The sequence below is a fragment of the Ictidomys tridecemlineatus genome, unplaced genomic scaffold (genome assembly GCF_052094955.1).
Source record: "Ictidomys tridecemlineatus isolate mIctTri1 unplaced genomic scaffold, mIctTri1.hap1 Scaffold_625, whole genome shotgun sequence".
Classification (NCBI taxonomy): Eukaryota; Metazoa; Chordata; class Mammalia; order Rodentia; family Sciuridae; genus Ictidomys; species Ictidomys tridecemlineatus.
In genome coordinates this window covers 36,682-55,864 of record NW_027524306.1, presented here as the reverse complement: position 1 = coordinate 55,864, position 19,183 = coordinate 36,682, and the positions used below count along the sequence as shown (strand labels likewise).

Sequence of the window (19,183 nt, the reverse complement as noted above, 5' to 3'; positions counted from 1 at the left end):
CAATCCAAACATCATTGCAATAAGTAGCATCATTAATCAGTAATTATTTCAAATGGAGTCATAGGCAGAATGTGAGATTCAATATGTCCCATTCCTTCTGGAAGTACACAGCCAGGAATGGTACCATGGTATAGTGCTGTCATAACAGGAAGGACATCAGCTGCCTGCTGATGAGTTCCTGACCCATGATTATAAATGCAGAGTTGTGGGGTACAGGACTAACTCCTGCTTGCACTGAAGAGTTGGCATCTCTGTCAATAGGGGGGAAATTTCAACAGAAATGCCATTCATTCTGCGGAGTCCCGCGCACCCGGCTGAGGCAGGCAAGAGCATGAGTGGGGCAGCTGGTGTGCGCAATCAGTACAGGCTCCCACTGGACAGTGTGGCCACACTCTGGGCCCTGCAGCTGCCACCGGCGCCACTTCCTGAGAGCACGAGGTAGGAGATGTGCCTGGGGTGGCTGTGCGTTCCTAAGTGCCAGCCAGGGCAGACGTCGCAGAGAAGTGCCGCCTGGCAGGGTCATGGCGCCTGAAGCCCACATGCGCAGCTGAACCTTAAGTGGCCTGTGGTTGACAGCACAGCCTGCTGAAGCTGCTGCCTGTGCTCCTTCCAGAGGAAAGGATTTTGATTTCAGAGAGGAAGGAAGGAAGAACAACTCCCAGCTTCCCTGTCCTGCCCTTTCCGCTGCAATGGTCCAGCCAGGCCATACCCAGGAAGCCTGTGATGGCTCAGCAGAAGGGACTTTCCTGGCAGCACCTCGGCGAGGAGCGCGGATTGTGAGTTTATTCTGCCATGGTTCATGCTTCCTGCAAGCCTTCTAGGAGACCATATGCTGCTCGGGCTCACAGTAGGCTGCCTAGGCTCTAGCCGCAGCAGCCCAGTGCCCTCTACCCACAGCGGTGGATGTCATGGTGGTGTGGGGAAGGCACCACTGCCTTGGCCGGCTGAGTCGCGGGGGCGGAAACAGCGGTGGTGGTAGCAGGCTCTTCAGCAGCACTGGGAAGCCGACTGGCGAGGTGGCTTCTCTGCCTCCTGTGAGCGCAATGGGAGGGGCCAGCTCGCAGCCATGGAAGAGGCTGATATGGCTCTGCGACCACTGCAAGGGCAAGATGCAGCTGGTGGCCGACCTGCTGCTGCTGTCCAGGGAGCCATACAGTGCTCTCTGAGGGCCCACCAACTCTTGTGCCAGTGAAGAATCCTTTGAGCAGAGCCAGGACACCATCCTGGGGCTCTCCATCCTCACCCATGATGGGCAAGGCAGTGCAGACCACCATCTTGAGTGGTCCAATGAGCATGGTGTCAGCCTGCGTACTTCTGACCCAGTGCCTCAGGGATCTGGTGCAGCACCCAGATGGGGGCCCCATGATGTCTGGCCACAGGAAGAGGCTGAGGAACTCGGCCTGCGCAGTGTCTGAAGGCTGCATCCTGCTATCTCAGGCTTTAAGAGAGTCTTCACCCAGGACTTTATTGCCACTAAATTCCAATTCTGTGAATTAGCAACACCCCCTCTCCACCCCATGCCCTTTCTTCTACTCCAGCCTAAAGGAAGATACTTATTCTCTGCCCCTCTCCATTTATACCAAAGAAATCATAGGTGAAACCTCCCCCCTCCATGTTAAATGCCCAAGAGGAATCTTCCCAAAGTCAGGGCTATGCACACAACTCACATGAATCAAAGAGCCCAGATGTCAAGCAGCCTGTACAGGAGTGGGGAGCAGAAAAAGGGTAATCTGCTGGTTGTGGTTTTACTCCTAAACCCCACCCCTGTCCGTCAACTGAATTTTATTAATTGGGCAGGAAGGAAGTCATGGGTTCATTTCCTCTTTTTTATTTTAATTGAAAGAAAGGTTACCTCAGTTTCAGTCATTAGACATGGATGTAGCTACCTTTTTTGTATGTTATTTTTTTTAAGCAGTTGTGTTGAATTAGGAGTATACTTGGTACGGAGAGAGTATGACTTTGCCATGTGATTTCCAAATGGGGGGAAAGCTACTGTAAGCGTGTTTTTTTTTTTAATTTACACCAAAGAGTGATTTTTCCCCCCAGTGTAAAGTTTTTCTCTTAAATGTTCTGAAGTATTTATTTCATCTATTAAAATGCTATATTTTGAAAAAAAGAAAGAAAGGCCATTTACTGCTCACCAGTTGATTCATAGCCATGGTTTTGCTTTCTGCGGTCTTCCTCTACACTCACATAGTCCAAATAATTTTCAGAAAATACTGTGGAAGAAGAAGAAAAATCATGATATTCAACATGTTTAGAAGATATCCTGACTCCTCTCTCATGAAATCCTAGACATTCTTTTGTCTAAAATGCAGTGCTGGGAAAATTCAGATTGCCCAAAAGTTATAGGTGCAGTACTCTTTTCATATTCCAAGATCAGAATTCAAAAGAATGTGTACATGATCACTAACAAAAATGAAGGAATTATACCACCATATATGCATTTACATATATTTGGAAAACCTTGATTTTCACATGTGAATTGCCCAATAAGGAATCCAGAGTTATAAAATGCTGTTTGATTTTGAAGAAGTATCACTTTTTTAACCAACATGCAGACTTTGGTTTCCACTTCTAGGGAAACATTGTGGAATTTCTCAGATTTCACTGATTTTTCTTTATTTGTTAGCAGTGGTTCTCCAAGTTGAGTTATGTCCCCTTGGAGTCTCACTCCCTGCCAACCCTCCCTTACCCATGAGGTAGATCTATTCTTCCTGGATTTAGAAGCAGTCAAGTCAGGATCTCTATTATGAAAACATAAATCAACTCAAGTTTATTTCCATTTTGAGGAACCAATGGCACCATCCTGCCAATCAAGCCCTTATAGTTCCATTTATCCAAATCAGCTTAAGTACTGAGTTCCTAGTTGAAGTGTCAGGGCTGGTCACATTAATTTATATCAGGATGTTCAGAAATGATGCTCATAAATGATGAGTGGGGATCAGGATGAAATCTATTTGATTAGTCTGGTCAGTTGCTAATGTGCTAGTTGAAACCTTTGAAATCCTGTTCAATATCCATCCATCATCAGCTGTGATATTCCTGTTTTTAATAATAGATCCATATATATGAGAGAGATAATTATAAATTATAGTGTATCCATCAACATATCACACATTTTGTGGAGGAATTATTATTTTTATTACTATCCATCAACATATCATAAATCTTGTGGAGGAATTATAATTTTTATTACTAAGACTTATATTCACTCACATTATTGTGCCTCCACTGAAAAAAGAGAAAAATCCAGGTGCAGTGATGCACACCTGAAAGACCAACCACCTCCTCCAGGCAGATGCTCACCTTTCCGCTCTGCAAATGGACAGAAGGGCCGGAGGGCCAAAGCCCAGGGCTGCAGGGTCGGCTGGGGGTCTTTCTTCAGCCTGCCTCTCGGCCGAATCCTGCCCCCTTCCCCCCTCATCCCCTGGTCCCCGGGATCTCGCCTTCTCCCCAGGAGGGATGTGGCCCCAAGGAAGGAAACAGCAGGTGCAGAGGTGTCAGCAGCAGATGGACATGTAAAGACGGACATGTAAAGACGGGCTGAGTCTCTGCACACCTGCCACGGCCAACACAGACACGAAGTTAGACACTAGCTGGGCAAGTGTCACATCTGTGACCCCAGCGGCTCCGGAGGCTGGGGCAGGAGGATTCCAGGTTCAAAGCCAGCTTCGGCAATAGCATGGTGCTAAGCAACTCAGTGAGGCAGACCCTGTCTCTAAATACAAGACAGAGCCAGGGCCGGGGGAGTGGCTCAGTGGGCTCAATACCTGGAGCCAAAATAAATAAATAAATCCATTCACAATAGCATCAAAAAAAATACATAGGGATAAATCTAACAGAAGGAACGTGAAACTGACAGTCTAAACACTACGTGACGTTACTGAGATGAACTTAAGAAGGTCTGTTAGGGCGCCGGCCGGGAGCCGGGTTCTCAGCGCTCGGAGGAGGCAGCGCGGCAGAGCCTCAGTGGCCTGGGACGCTTCTCCTAAGGAGGCCCGCTGCCCGCCCCACCTGGAGCTCCCTGGCCCCGCAGGGACTGGCCGCCACTTCTAGTGGTTCCACGCGTTACTTGCCTCTGGGCACCTGGACCCCAGGATGAAAGACCAGCCGGAGCACTGAAGGCGAAGTGGCTGACCCAGGACGATGAAGCCCAAGGGGTGGAGGTCGCAGTTGTCAACACGGTTTTCACAGCTGGATTTTTTCTGAAATCAAGGAGATGCGGCTCAACATTGGCAAGCTCTCAGAGCACGTGGAGGAAGCAAAGAAACTCTAGAGTATCATTCTCTCTACACCAATTCCAGAGCCAAACACCAAGGATGACCTTGAGCAGCTCACAATGGAGACCAAGAAAAGGGCCAACAGTGTCCAAAACAAACTGAAGAGCTGGAGAGGCACAGTGAAGAGGTGGGGTCCGCTCATCAGCAGGCCTTCTCTCTGGGAAGTCTGTGGAGGCAATGACCAGGTACAATGAGGCTCAGGGGGACTTCGTGAACACAGCCAAGGGCGAACCCAGGCAGCTGGAGATGACTGGCAACAAGACAAGGCAGAGGAGCAGGAGGAGATGCTGCCGAGTGGCTGCCTGCCATCTCACTTCTGGGATCACCGACTCCCAGATTCCCAAGCAAGCCGTCAGGGAGACCGAGGGTGGGCATAAGGACATTGGGAGGCTGGAGAACAGCCTTAAAGAACTGCCTGACACGTGTATGGACAGTGCCAGGCTGGTGGAGGACCAGGGCCAGAGATTAGATGGCCTAGAGCTGGACGTCATGCACACAGTGGACCGTGTGAGAAGGCACGAGACGAAACTCCAAGAGCTGTGAACTACCAGGGTCAGGCCCGGGAGAAATTGGTGACCATCACTGTGATGGTGGTCGTGCTGCTGGGCACCTTAGCCTCCATCCCTGGACTTGCCGTTGGGCTGCGTGAGTGGCCTGCGGGGCTGCTGCTCCGAGATCACCTGATCTCACTGTAGCCTCGTGGGACCACCTTTGTTTTCAGATGGGAATGGAGTCTGAACGGCCTTCCTGAGACTGACCCACAGTCAGTCCAGCCCTGGAGGAATCTACCTGCCTGATGAACCCCGAGTTCTCCTCAAAACCCACTCCTGCCCCAGCACCTGAAGTGCCTTTCCTCCTGGGCCCCAGGACTGACCCAGCTTTTTCCCTTCCGATTGTGCCCGATTAAGCCTTGCACCTTGGAAAGAGAAGGTCCCAAGTGCTGAGTCTTCTACCCCATGGAGGATTCTTCCAGAAAGGACAGGCATTTTTCTAGGGGAGTCTCTTTAACAAAGCAGAGGGATGCTCCTAGATTTGGCAGCAAGAGGGTTAGATGGGAGACTCTGCTTGGCAGGATGCCGGTCCTGTCGGTCCTGAAAACCTGAGTGGTTGGCCGATGCCATTTGGGTCCAAAAGGTTGACTTGCTTGAAATTCAACTTCAAATCAAGCTTTTAATAGGATCCACCTGGGGGCCAATTTGGTCTTTCTCTAGGTTGTGTTCTCACGTTTACTCAAAGAGGGACCAGGATGACCATCTTCTGACGTGGCCATTTTCAAAGGCTGAGGATTTGGAATATTTGTTTCCGTGTGAGTTTGGGAAATGGCTTTTCGCCTTTGGAGTGACTCTTTGTGAAGCCAAAATCAACCAGGGACTTAAAATTGGGCTGGGGACAAGGTGCTAGAGTCTCAGACTCTGAAAAGGTCTCGTGAGGCTGAGTGTTCAGTCACTCATGTGTTCAGGGGTATTTTTAAAAGTGTGTATGTGAGGTGCATGAACGTATATTTGCCTGCTTCTCAGGAAATAGGAAACTAGAAAAGGAAGATACTATGACCTCAGAAATAAAAAAAAAAACCCTTTTTTTGAGCTAGACTAAAAATTAGGTAAGTTGCATTTTTTTACCTACAAATGAATCATGGTAGAAATAGGATCCTCTTATGTCATCAACAAAGTTGTTTTCTAGAAGAAAACTGGGAGAATCAAATGAAATATTCAGACTGAGGACTGAGCTGGTTTCCGGTTTCTGTGCAGCAGGTAGAGTGGATCCTGATACCTTTCCCTACCGGCTGCCTCCGCTAGGCTCCCCTGGGACATCCCACAGCAACCCACGTGACCTGGGATGTTTTTCCGTGGGCTGGGTGAGTTGGGAGAGGCCCGGGACTACCTGCCACTGGGTGAAGGAGCTTGACAGGTCCTTGGTTCCCCAGTTCTTGGCACAGAGGAAGCAGCATCCAGGAAATCTTCGTGTAGTGGCTGCTAAGCCGTGGGTAGCCTTAGATCCCTGCCAGTCTCCCTGACTTGGGTGTCGCTGTGTCTCAGCTTTGACTGTAAAGCTAAGGCAGAGAGAGCACCTGGTCCAGGCCTGCCCACTAGCTCCTGTGCAAAGGCTCCTCGGCTCTCACTACCCAGCATCAGACAGAGCCTGAGGGGTGCCCTCTCCCCTTGGCTGAGATGGGAGAAGTCAGGCTGCAGCCGCAGGCCTTCACCGTCAGCCGAGACCAAGGCCTGGGGGTTAATGTTTGGAGTGCAACACATGAAGGGTCTTTGTATTTTTTTAAATGTAAATTTGATTATTTTATTGCTGATTTAAAAATAAATGACTTTCTAATGATTGAAAAAAGAAAGAAGAAGAAGGTCTAGGTAATAGGAGGGTGTTCCGAGGTCATGGGTTGAGAGACTTGACCTGGTTTCCATGACAGTGGTCCCCTGATTGCCCTACAGGTTCAACGTGATCCCTCCGGAACCCCAGCTGAGGTCTCTGCAGAAGCTGAGAAGCTGGTTCTGGGAGTCATATGCAACAGCCAGGGACCAGAACAGCCAAAACCGTATGGAAAAGAAGAGAACTGGAGGCAGCAAGGTGGCTTTTAACAGTGGGAGGCTGCCCTCTCAGTCCGGAGGACAGAGGCTGCAAATGGAGGCACTGGCTGGGCTCCCTCTGCAGGCTCCAGAGAGGGCCCTTCCTCCCGCTTCCAGCCCCTGGTCCTGGCCGTGGGGCTAAGCATCCTCAGCGTTTCCCAGAATGCCCCAACACTTCGTCACAGGACCCGGGCACCCCATGTGCGCTGTGAAGACCTGGGGAGGGTTAGACCTTTCCTGTTGTGTCACGTGTGGGCTTGGGATGGGCCCTAGAAACGGCCCTTTAAGAAGAAAGTGCTATTCTCAGGTGGAGAAGGCTCACCTCCCTGACCCCAGGCCTCAGGCCACGCCTCGGATCCCTGGGTGTTTGTCCACGGTGGGCTGCAGGTTCTCAGGGCCATCTCAGACTTGCTGAGCCCGACTAAAGGGAGCACCTGACCCCACTCCCACCCCACCTCCAGCACCACTCAGCTGCCCAGAGTCCCTCCCTGGGAAACATCCATGCAGAACCCGCCTGCCCTGCTGCCTCCCGCTGTGCCGGTGTGGGGCTCCAACCCTCCCGCTTTCCCAGCCCAGACAAACCTTCTCAGAAGGTCCGTGAGACCTCCACTGAAGGGACCGTCCACTCTCTAGGGCCCAGTGACAGAAACCGCGCCTCATCCATAACCATGGATATCCCTAACCCACGGGCAGCTGACCCTGACCCGCCACGTCCTCGGCCGCCCTGGGAGCGGGTGTGGGGGGGGTCCCTCTGAGCCGCCCCCCCAGCCTTGGCTCAGCCCGGCCCACTGGTTTCATCCCGTCTGCTTGGCCCTGAGGTCGGCCTGGACTCCAGACAAGCCAGGCCCTGGCCTCTGAGTCTCCTCCGTTCTCAGAAGCCCCGTGGGCTCCAGGGCTCTCGGGGTGGCCCTTGAATGACCTCTGCCCATCAGGCCCAGAACACAGCCCCAGCCTCCTGCTGCTGAAGGCCGGTCTCTGTCTGGGCAGAGGCCACACCCACCACAGGATGAGAAGCAGCCACCTCAGCCATCTTGTGGGCCCAGCTGCATGGCCTGTCCCTAAGGGCCCAGTGGTGAAGAGAGAGGAGACTGGACGGTGACAAAGGACAGAGCCTCTGCCTGCTGGGAGGAAAGGCGCCCTGCCTGACTGGGTGCTAGGAATGATCGGGGTCTCGACAGCCTCAGGGTCTGAGATGGTCATTCTGCATTGGCCAGCAAAAGGGCAATAGGAATTTCTAAGCAGCAACAACATCTGGAGGGCCAGACACGCAGCAGCCCCGTCAGGACGAGGGAGTCCTCGTCACACACAGCCACAGCCCGGTGTTAACAGAGTGGCCAGGCAGGGCCCTGGGCACCTCCTGCCCGAGGGCGCGGGCTCTTCTGGTATTTCGTTTATCATTTTCATCAGCGCCTTCCACAGATTGACCCCTGACCCTGGAATCTCACACTGTCACTCATCATAAGTGAATTTATCAACACGGACGTCATCAGAATACACATGAGAGTTTTAACTGTTGGCATACGAAATTACTTCATTCTTCATGCTTCAAAAAAATCCAATTTTGCATAATAAATAATGATAAGGGCCAGTTGACAATTACCTAGGTGGGAAGGGCTGTGGAAATGACTGGAATTTCAATAGCCTCTGTGGAGCTGTCTGGAGGCTGCCGGAGTGATCCGCTGCTAGTGATCCCCCCGTGGTGGGGTGAGCACAAAGCTCCACACTGTCGATTGGCACGCACCTATTAGTAATTTCCCCCTGTGACACAGACTTAGATGCACAGTCAGGCAAATATTAAAATTAATCAGGCTATTATTTTAATGCAGAAAAACGACAGCTTCACTGGAAAAATATCTCATGGCCAGACCCCCACCCACACAATCACACACACACACACACACACAATCCCGTTCCACCACTGGGCCTGCCCTGCTCACGAGGGACCTGTCACCCACGGTGGACCAGCAACCGGGGATAGTGTTTGCCCTCAGCCTGATCCACTCAGATGGGGAATAATCTCACCCAAGAGAGAAATGAGGACACAATTTGCTGTCACTTTCCAAGGACAGCAGTGACCAGGACGTTGCAGTGCAGCTTGCCTGGTGAGTGGGTGAGCAGTGATCCAGATGTGACTTGAGAATGGCCGCACCTGCACTTCTGGCCTAGTCACTGTACCTGAGAAGGGCTCACAGAGAGGCCCTGTCCCCATCATACCGGTCCCCGTCCTCGAGGGCCAAGAGCCCGTGTGCCTCTGGCTTCTCCTTCTGACGGGACTTCAGCTGGTGACCTGTCGGTGGTCCCCTCTGACCGGGCCTCCTGTGACATCTACAGCGATTTTAAAAAGGGCAATGATTGGAAGACTTAGGAACAAGTAACTCACACCCTCTTGATCAGTCCTAAAGGCACTAAATCTTCTTGTCTTTGAAAACAAACACACAAACAAAATGTTTTCCATGCTGCAACCCTCCTGTCTGTGGGGGGCTCAGTGGGCCCACCCCACTGTTGGAAGTTCCCTTTGTCAGGATCACCAGGGCGCTCAGCACTCAGGTCGCCGTGCAGGCAGCCCCACACTCTGGGGGGACGGAGGCTGGAGACGAGGGTTCTGAGGAAGCCGGGCTCTGACTGGAGGAGCAGCTGGCCCTGCGGGGCACCCCTGCCCTGCACCCTCCCAGCTGGAGAAAGGGCTGCTCACAAGTCTGCTTGAAGCCAGGGGACACAGGAGGAGTGCAGGGGTCCTCAGGGACTTCATCTTGGCCAACACCTGCAGAGGACGGTGCCAACTTCTTCAGTGAAACTATTTTAACACCGTAAGCCATGTCACCAGGGGCTGCCTCAGGTCAGGATGGGTCAATGGGGGCTCTTGGCAGAACCCCCACTCAGTGCCCTGGTGACAAACAGCACGAGATACCACGTCTCCGTTTTTCAGCACTCCGACCAAGAAAACTGACGAGGACAATTACAAGAGGAAGAGTTGATTTGGGGTCCGTGGTTTTGGAGGTCTCAGTCCATTTTTGGCCAACTCTATCGCTCTAGGCCCAGGTGAGGCAGCACGTCGCGGTGGAAGTGTGCGGCAGAGGAAGCTGCCTGAGCCCCACCCGGGAAGCAGAGAGAGAGCCCTGCTCAACAAGGAACCCACAGAAGCCCCAGAGTCCTGCCTCCAGGGACCCCTCCTGCAGCCACACCCCATCTGCCCACAGCTACCACCTGTCAACCCCATCAGAGGATTGGTGCCCTGGTCAGGTTAAGGCTCTCCAACCCAATCAGTGCCCCTCTGAAACTTCCCGCAGTGTCTCACACATTAAACTCTGGGGACACCTCACATCTAAACCACAAAACAAAAAGGACTGGGAAGCATTTTGTGAAAGAAAGATGAATTACTCAGTCCCAGCGGCTCAGGAGGCTGAGACAGGAGGATCTCGAGTTCAAAGCCAGCCTCAGCAATGGTGACACTAAGCAACTCAGTGAGATTCTGTCTCTAAATAAAATACATAATAGGGCAGGAGATGTGGCTCAGTGGCCAAGGGCCCCTGAGTTTAATCTCTGGTACCAAAAAAAAAAAAAAAGAGTTTCTCAGGAGGCTGAGGCAGGAGGATTACAACTTCAAAGACAGCCTGAGCAACTAGTGAGGCCCTGCCTCAAAATTTTATAACTTTTAAAAGGGCTGAGATGTAGCTCAATGGTGGAGCTGGGTTCCATTCCCAAACCAGAAAAAAAGCAGAAAGATAACAAGTTATTAATGAGATGAAATAAAGACAAATAACTTCCAAAGAGAGGGTGTCAGCTCTGCACAAACCACAGCTCAGAGCTAAAAGGCTGCAGAGAAGTGGGCCCTGAGGTCAAGGTGAGGAGTGGTCTGCACAGAGCAGGGTCTACCCAGTGAGTATGTACCCAAATGTGGTGCATCTTCCCTAAAGAGGAGGGGGACAGAAGACATGTCCCCAAACACCCCCCTCCTCTTCTCCCCAAACCTGCCGAGTCAAGGGACACAGGGCAAAGCTGGGCTGCAGTGTCGGACACACACCGTCTTGAAGGACTGCCTTCCCTCCTGCACAGTGGGAACCAGGGCCGGTCAGTGTCCCCTGAAGAAAGCCACTTTCCTGCATTGCCCAGGACAGCTGCTCCTCGGGATGCTGGTCACACCAGCAGACTAAGCAAGCTGATGCCCGTGAGGACAGCCCTCCCCTGTGGTAAGTGGGCAGACCTGCAGGCACTGGGTGAAGACAGGTGTCACTCATCCTGCTGGTGTCCTTGGACAAACACCACGAGGGACCGAGGTGCTGCCCTTCAGTCTGCTGCCATCAAACTCTTCTTGGGGCAGTCACTGATGTCTAGTAAGTGCTCCCCAATAAATCTGTCTCACAGGCTGCTTCTGGCACTTTGGCCTCCCACTGCCCTGCCACAGCTGGGCTGTGGATGAGACAGTGGTCTACACAGAGAGTGCTCAACACAGAGAGTGGTCCAAGAGCCTGGTCTACACAGAGCATGGTGCATTAGCCAGCTTTTCACTGCTGTGACAAAATACCGGAGGAAACTTCTCCTATAGGAGGGGAGAACGACATGGGCTTGCGGTTCAGAGGTCTCCCCAAGAGTTGGCTGGCTCCGTTGTGTTGAGCTGGTGGCAAGTAAAACATGGTGGAGAGAGGGCATGGGAGAGGAGAGTCGCCCCTCCTGGAGGCCAGGGAGTGGGGAGGAAGGAGGAAGGGAGGGGCGGTGGGGCAGGGTGGGAATAGCCCTTTTAAGACACATCCCGGAGCCCACACGTCTAGTGAGGCCCAGGGCCTGGTTCCCACCACCTCCCAGTGACTTCATCAGTATGAACTCCTGGACTAACTGTTCCACTCACGAGGTCAGAGCCCTCGTGACGGGTCACTTCTCTGCACTGGGGACCCGCCTTCCACATGTGAGCCCTTGGGGACATTTTACTTCCAAACCATGTGCAGCAAATGGTCCCCACAGAGTGTGGTCCCCACAGAGTGGTCTACACAGCACGTGGTCTCCTGCATCTCACCAGGGTCCCGGTGGTATGTGGCCCACCCTAGCCAGTCTGGGATTTGGTGGTCAGGCACAGGGACAGGCACATGTCTGTTTGTCTCAGGTGATCTGTGGTTGAATTAGGAGGGACAAATCTCCCCTGGCCAGTGCTGGTCTTTGGAGACCCGAGGCACAGGTGGCTGCCAGAGGCTGTGGACCAGGTGTCCATGCATCACTGTGGTGCTCACGTGCAGAAGGCCCTGGGGTGTGGCAGGTGGTGGCCAGGTACCTCCCAAATAGGGGACCCTGCACAGTGCTGGTAGGAACCTTGGGGGACGTTCGCCCTCCCAGAGCAGGGCGAGGGCCAAGGGGAGTCCCAGCCCCACACCAGCTGTGTGCCCACCAGAGGGCCTGACTCTGGGTGCCCTGGCCCCTTCAGCCTGCCAAATGGACAGTGCCCAAGATCTCGGCACGTCACTACAAAGAGATACTGAGCAGGTGCCTGGGAGCCTGGCCACCAGCCGCCCCTCCCTCCCTCTTCCCCTGGCTCTTCCCCACCAAAACAGACACCATCCCGGAGGGTCCCAGCCCCTGTGCACTCCGAGGCTCAGGGGGCACTTCTCACTGATGCCTGGACCCCCCCTCTACCCAGCCTGGCACACACCACAAGCCCTTCTGCAGGGCCAGCCTTGATAGGACCATCGGCAGGTTGAGGGGCAATGGGCTCCTTCCCACCCTTTGTCCTACCCTGTGGCTGGTCAGAAAGCATCACAGGAGACTCTCTGGACTGTGTGGACTGCAGCAGCCCACGGGGGGGTGGGGGGAAGCAGGACACAGTCCTCGGGTAGGCGGTAGCCTCAGAGGTCAGTCTTGAGAGAGACCAAGACAGGGAGAGAGACAGACAGACAGACAGAGGGAGACAGAGAGGAGAAACAGGGTCAGAGAGCAGGAGAGACAGAGAGGAGAGAAAATCAGAGAGCAGGAGAGACACAGAGATGTGCCCTTCTAGGATCCACCCCAGGGTCCCCTCAGCCGACACCTGCTCTCAGTAGTGCACAGCGCCTGGTCTGTGGTTCGGCCAGTGAAAACGTGCAGGAAGCACACAACTCACACTCTCACCCAGCACACGCGCTAGGAGCTAGGCCAGCGGCACAACACCATGGCCAAAGACTCCACCACACTCCTTTGCAACTGGACTCCAGGTTTCCAGTTAAAAAAATAAAATTTTCCAGTTAAAAAAAATAATAAAAAATTGGAAAAAAAGAAAAAGAACGGAACTGAATGGAGTTTAAAACAGGGGAAGTGCATTTGGTGTGTGCAGAATGAGGCAAGGTCTCTTCCCTGACCAAGTTTTCAGGTGAAACACAGAAACACCTGCCAGACCAGGTGGCTTCTCACGCATCCCAGCAAGGCTTTCCAGAGTTTAGAGGAAGGAGGGACGTATTGTGACCTGGCAACTGCAGCAGCAGGGGCGGCAGGGTATGTGTGGTCTCGGTCTATTCCCTGTTCCTGTGACAAAATACCTGAGGTGGCCTACTTCATAAGGAGAAGAGGTTTAACTAGCTCACAGTCCTAGAGGGCCAGACTCTAAGTTTGGGCAGGCTTCTTGGTTCCTCCTCTCGAGAGGGCCTCTTGCCCTCTGCAGCACTACACACTGGGGAACCGGTCATGTCCCAAGACGGGGCTAGATCCATGAGATACAGACAGCTCCACTAGAGAGACCAGCTCCACGAGAGAGAGACACACTCCACAAGAGAGATAGAGTGCAGCTCCATGAGAGAGAGACAAACTATATGAGACAGAGACAAGCTCCATGAGAGAGAGAGACCAAATACATGAGAGAGAGACCAGCTCCATGAGAGAGAGCAGATCCAAGAGAGAGACCAGCTCAATGAGAGAGATAGACTCCAGCTCCATGAGAGAGAGAGACCAGCTCAATGAGAGAGAGAGAGAGACCAACTACATGAGAGAGACCAGCTCCAGGAGAGAGATAGAGTCCAGCTCCATAAGAGAGACCAGCTCCATGAGAGAGAGACCAGCTCCATAAGAGAGACCAGCTTCCACGAGAGAGAGACCAGCTATATGAGAGAGAGAGACCACCTCCGTGAGAGAGACCAGCTCCAAGAGAGAGAGAGACCAGCTCAATGAGAGAGACCTGCTTCCTGAGAGAGAGAGACCAGCTCAATGAGAGAGACCAGCTCCATAAGAGAGAGATCAGCTCCATGGGAGATACCAGCTCCATGAGAGAGAGACTAGCTCCCTGAGAGAGAGAGACCAGCTCCATGAGAGAGAGACCAGCTCCATGAGAGAGAGACCAGCTCCATGAGAGAGAGAACAGCTCCATGAGAAAGAGAGACCAGCTCCATGGGAGAGACCAGCTCCATGAGAGACAGACCAGCTCCATGAGAGAGAGAGACCAGCTCCATGAGAGAGAGACCAGCTCAATCAGAGAGAGACCAGCTCAATCAGAGAGAGACCAGCTCCATGAGAGAGAGAGCAGCTCCATGAGAGAGACCAGTTCCCTGAGAGAGAGAGACAAGCTCCATGAGAGAGACCAGCTCCATGAGAGAGAGTGACCAGCTCCATGAGAGAGACCAGCTCCATGAGAGAGACCAGCTCCAAGAGAGAGAGAGAGCAGCTCCATGAGAGAGATCAGCTCCATGGGAGAGACCAGCTCCATTAGAGAGAACCCAGCTCCATGAGAGAGAGACCAGCTCTATGAGCGAGACCAGCTTTATGAGAAAGACCAGCTCTATGAAAGAGAGAGACCTGATCCATGAGGGAGACCAGCTCTATGAGAGACAGAGACCAGCTCCATGAGAGAGACCAACTTCCTGAGAGAGAGAGACCAGCTCCATGAGAGAGACAAGCTCCATGAGAGAGAGAGACCAGCTCCATGAGAGAGACCAGCTTCATGAGAGAGAGAGACCATCTCCATGAGAGACAGAGATCAGCTCCATGAGAAAGAGAGACCAGCTCCATGAGAGAGAGCAGCTCCCTGAGAGAGAGACCAGCTCCATGAGAGAGACCAGATCAATTAGAGAGAGACCAGCTCCAAGAGAGAGAGATCAGCTCAATGAGAGAGACCAGCTCCATGAGAGAGAAAGACCAGCTCCATGGAAGAGACCAGCTCCATGCGAGACAGACCAGCTCCCTGAGTGAGAGACACCAGCACCCTGACAGAGAGAGACAAGCTCCATAAGAGAGAGTGACCAGCTCCATGAGAGAGAGATCAGCTCCATGAGAGAGAGACCAGCTCCATGAGAGAGGAAGATCAGCTCCCTGAGAGATACCAGCTCCATGAGAGAGAGACAAGCTCCATGAGAGAGACCAGCTCCATGAGAGAGAGAGACCAGCTCCATGAGAGAGACCAGCTCCCTGAGAGAGAGACCAGCTCTATGAGAGATACCAGCTTCTGGAGAAAGAGACAGACCAGCTTTATGAGAGACATTAGCTCAATGAGAGAGAGACCAGCTCCATGAGAGAGACCAGCTCCATGAGAGACAGACCAGCTCCCTGAGAGAGAGAGAGCAGCTCGATGAGAGTGAGAGACCAGCTACATGAGAGAAACCAGCTCCCTGAGAAAGAGACCATCTCCATGAGAGAGAGACCAGCTCCCTGAAAGAAAGAGACCAGCTCCATGAGAAAGAGAGACCAGCTCCATGAGAGAGAGCAGCTCCCTGAGAGAGAGACCAGCTCCATGAGAGAGACCAGATCAATTAGAGAGAGACCAGCTCCAAGAGAGAGAGATCAGCTCAATGAGAGAGACCAGCTCCATGAGAGAGAAAGACCAGCTCCATGGAAGAGACCAGCTCCATGCGAGACAGACCAGCTCCCTGAGTGAGAGACACCAGCACCCTGACAGAGAGAGACAAGCTCCATAAGAGAGAGTGACCAGCTCCATGAGAGAGAGATCAGCTCCATGAGAGAGAGACCAGCTCCATGAGAGAGGAAGATCAGCTCCCTGAGAGATACCAGCTCCATGAGAGAGAGACAAGCTCCATGAGAGAGACCAGCTCCATGAGAGAGAGAGACCAGCTCCATGAGAGAGACCAGCTCCCTGAGAGAGAGACCAGCTCTATGAGAGATACCAGCTTCTGGAGAAAGAGACAGACCAGCTTTATGAGAGACATTAGCTCAATGAGAGAGAGACCAGCTCCATGAGAGAGACCAGCTCCATGAGAGACAGACCAGCTCCCTGAGAGAGAGAGAGCAGCTTGATGAGAGTGAGAGACCAGCTACATGAGAGAAACCAGCTCCCTGAGAAAGAGACCATCTCCATGAGAGAGAGACCAGCTCCCTGAAAGAAAGAGACCAGCTCCATGAGAGAGACCATCTCCATGAGACAAAGACCAGCTTCATGAGAGAGGGAGACCAGCTCCCTGACAGAGAGACCAGCTCCAAGAGACAAAGACCAGCTCCATGAGAGAGGGAGACCAGATCTCTGACAGAGAGACCAGCTTTATGAGAGAGAGACCAGATCCATGAGAGAGACCAGCTTAATGAGAGAGAAAGACCAGCACCATGAGAGAGACCAGCTCCCTGAGAGAGAGACCAGCTCCATGAGAGAGACCAGCTTCTGGAAAGAGAGAGGCCAGCTCCATGAGAGATATTAGCTCAATGAGAGAGAGACCAGCTCCATGAGAGAGACCAGCTTCTGGAAAGAGAGAGGCCAGCTCCATGAGAGATATTAGCTCAATGAGAGAGAGACCAGCTACATGAGAGAGAGACCAGCTTCATGAGAGAGACCAGCTTCCGGAAAGAGAGAGGCCAGCTCCATGAGAGATATTAGCTCAATGAGAGAGAGACCAGCTCCATGAGAGAGAGACCAGCTCCATGAGAGAGACCATCTCCATGAGAGAGAGAGAACAGCTCCATGAGAGAGAGACAAGCTCCATGAGAGAGACCAGCTCCATGAAACAGAAACCAGGTCCATGAGAGAGACCAGCAACATAAGAGAGAGACCACCTCCATGAGAGAGAGCAGCTCCATGAAAGAGAGAGAGCAGCTCCATGAGAGAGAGCAGCTCCATGAGAAAGAGAGAGAGAGCAGCTCCATGAGAAAGACCAGCTCCATGAGAGAGACCATCTCCATGAGAGAGACCAGCTTTCTGAGAGAGAGACCAGCTACATGAGAGGCCAGCTCCCTGAGAGAGAGAGAGACCAGCTCCATGAGGTACACCAGCTCCATGAGTGAGAAAGACCAGCTCCAGAGGGAGAGACCAGCTCCAAGAGAGAGACAGGCCAGCTCCATGAGAGAGAAGAGCGTTCTGAGTGAGAGAGACCAGCTCCATGAAAGATACCAGCTCCATGAGAATGACCAGCTCCATGAGAGAGAGAGACCAGCTCCATAAGATAGAGAGAACAACTCCATAAGACAGAGACCAGCTCTATAAAAGAGAGACAAGCTTCATCAGAGAGAGAGACCATTTCCATGAGGAAGAACAGCTCCATGAGAGAGAGAAAAGCTCCATGATAGAGAGTGACCAGCTCCATGAGAGAGACCAGCTTCCAGAGAGAGAACGGCCAGCTCATGAGAGGGACCAGATCCATAAGAGAGAGAGACAAGCTCCATGAGAGAGACCAGCTTCATGAGAGAGACCAGCTCCATGAGAGAGAGACCAGTTTTATGAAAGAGAGACCAGCTTCATGAGAGAGACAAGCTCCATGAGAGATATCAGCTCCATGAGAGAGAGATCAGCTCCATGGGAGAGACCAGCTCCATGAGAGAGAACCCAGCTCCATGAGAGAGAGACCAGCTCTATGAGCGAGACCAGCTTTATGAGAAAGACCAGCTCTATGAAAGAGAGAGACCCGATCCATGAGGGAGACCAGCTCTGTGAGAGACAGAGACCAGCTCCATGAGAGAGACCAACTTCCTGAGAGAGAGAGACCAGCTCCATGAGAGAGACAAGCTCCATGAGAGAGAGAGACCAGCTCCATGAGAGAGACCAGCTTCATGAGAGAGAGAGACCATCTCCATGAGAGACAGAGATCAGCTCCATGAGAGAGAGAGACCAGATCCATGAGAGAGAGCAGCTCCCTGAGAGAGAGACCAGCTCCATGAGAGAGACCAGATCAACGAGAGAGAGACCAGCTCCAAGAGAGAGAGATCAGCTCAATGAGAGAGACCAGCTCCATGAGAGAGGGAGACCAGCTCCATGGAAGAGACCAGCTCCATGCGAGACAGACCAGCTCCCTGAGTGAGAAAGACCAGCACCCTGACAGAGAGAGACAAGCTCCATGAGAGAGAGAGACCAGCTCCATGAGAGAGAGATCTGCTCCATGAGAGAGAGACCAGCTCCATGAGAGAGGAAGATCAGCTCCCTGAGAGATACCAGTTCCATGAGAGAGAGACAAGCTCCATGAGAGAGACCAGCTCCATGAGAGAGAGAGACCAGCTCCATGAGAGAGACCAGCTTCTGGAGAAAGAGACAGACCAGCTTTATGAGAGACATTAGCTCAATGAGAGAGAGACCAGCTCCATGAGAGAGACCAGCTCCATGAGAGAGGTAGACCAGCTCTCTTGGAGAGACCAACTTCATGAGAGACAGACAAGCTCCTTGAGAGAGAGAGAGCAGCTCGATGAGAGAGAGACCAGCTCCATGAGAGAGACCAGCTACATGAGAGAAACCAGCTTCCTGAGAAAGAGACCATCTCGATGAGAGAGAGAACAGTTCCCTGAGAGAGAGAGACCAGCTTCATGAGAGAGACCATCTTCATGAGACAGAGACCAGCTTCATGAGAGAGGGAGACCAGCTCCCTGACAGAGAGACCAGCTCCATGAGACAAAGACCAGCTCCATGAGAGAGGGAGACCAGCTCCCTGAGAGATACCAGGTTTATGAGAGAGAGACCAGCTCCATGAGAGAGACCAGCTTTATGAGAGAGAAAGACCAGCACCGTGAGAGAGACCAGCTCCCTGAGAGAGTGACCAGCTCCATGAGAGAGAGACCAGCTCCATGAGAGACAGAGACCAACTCCCTAAGAGAGACCAGCTCCATGAGAGAGAGACCAGCTCCATGAGGGAGACCAGCTCCATGAACACTGAGATTTGAATCTATGTTAATTTAATTGTAACAGAAATAACTATGTGGAGCCAGCAGTTATTGTACTGGACAACACAGTTCTAGACTTTAATTTGAAATTGCGATTCTATTCCTAACAGTGTGAAAATCACCACTGAAAATGAAGGAATAAGGAAAGTAATAAGAAGTAACTGATGATTTAGATCAACTATCCCAGAACACACAAATGTGTAAGTTTCTCAGCACATAAGGTTGACTTTAATCCAAGTGATTATAAAATTCCATCAGCAAACTAAAACTGGTATCATTACTGGCATTAGCCAGCAGGGG

At 52.3% G+C, this 19,183-nt stretch overlaps 2 pseudogenes; both read left to right on the top strand.

Annotated features, from left to right (window-relative positions):
- Nucleotides 1-331: 331 nt before the first annotated feature.
- On the top strand, nt 332-4,978 carry LOC144374224 (syntaxin-3 pseudogene; annotated as a pseudogene).
- Nucleotides 4,979-5,356: 378 nt separating this feature from the next.
- LOC144374226 (autism susceptibility gene 2 protein-like) overlaps nt 5,357-19,183 on the top strand; it is a 49,155-nt pseudogene continuing 35,328 nt past the window's right edge.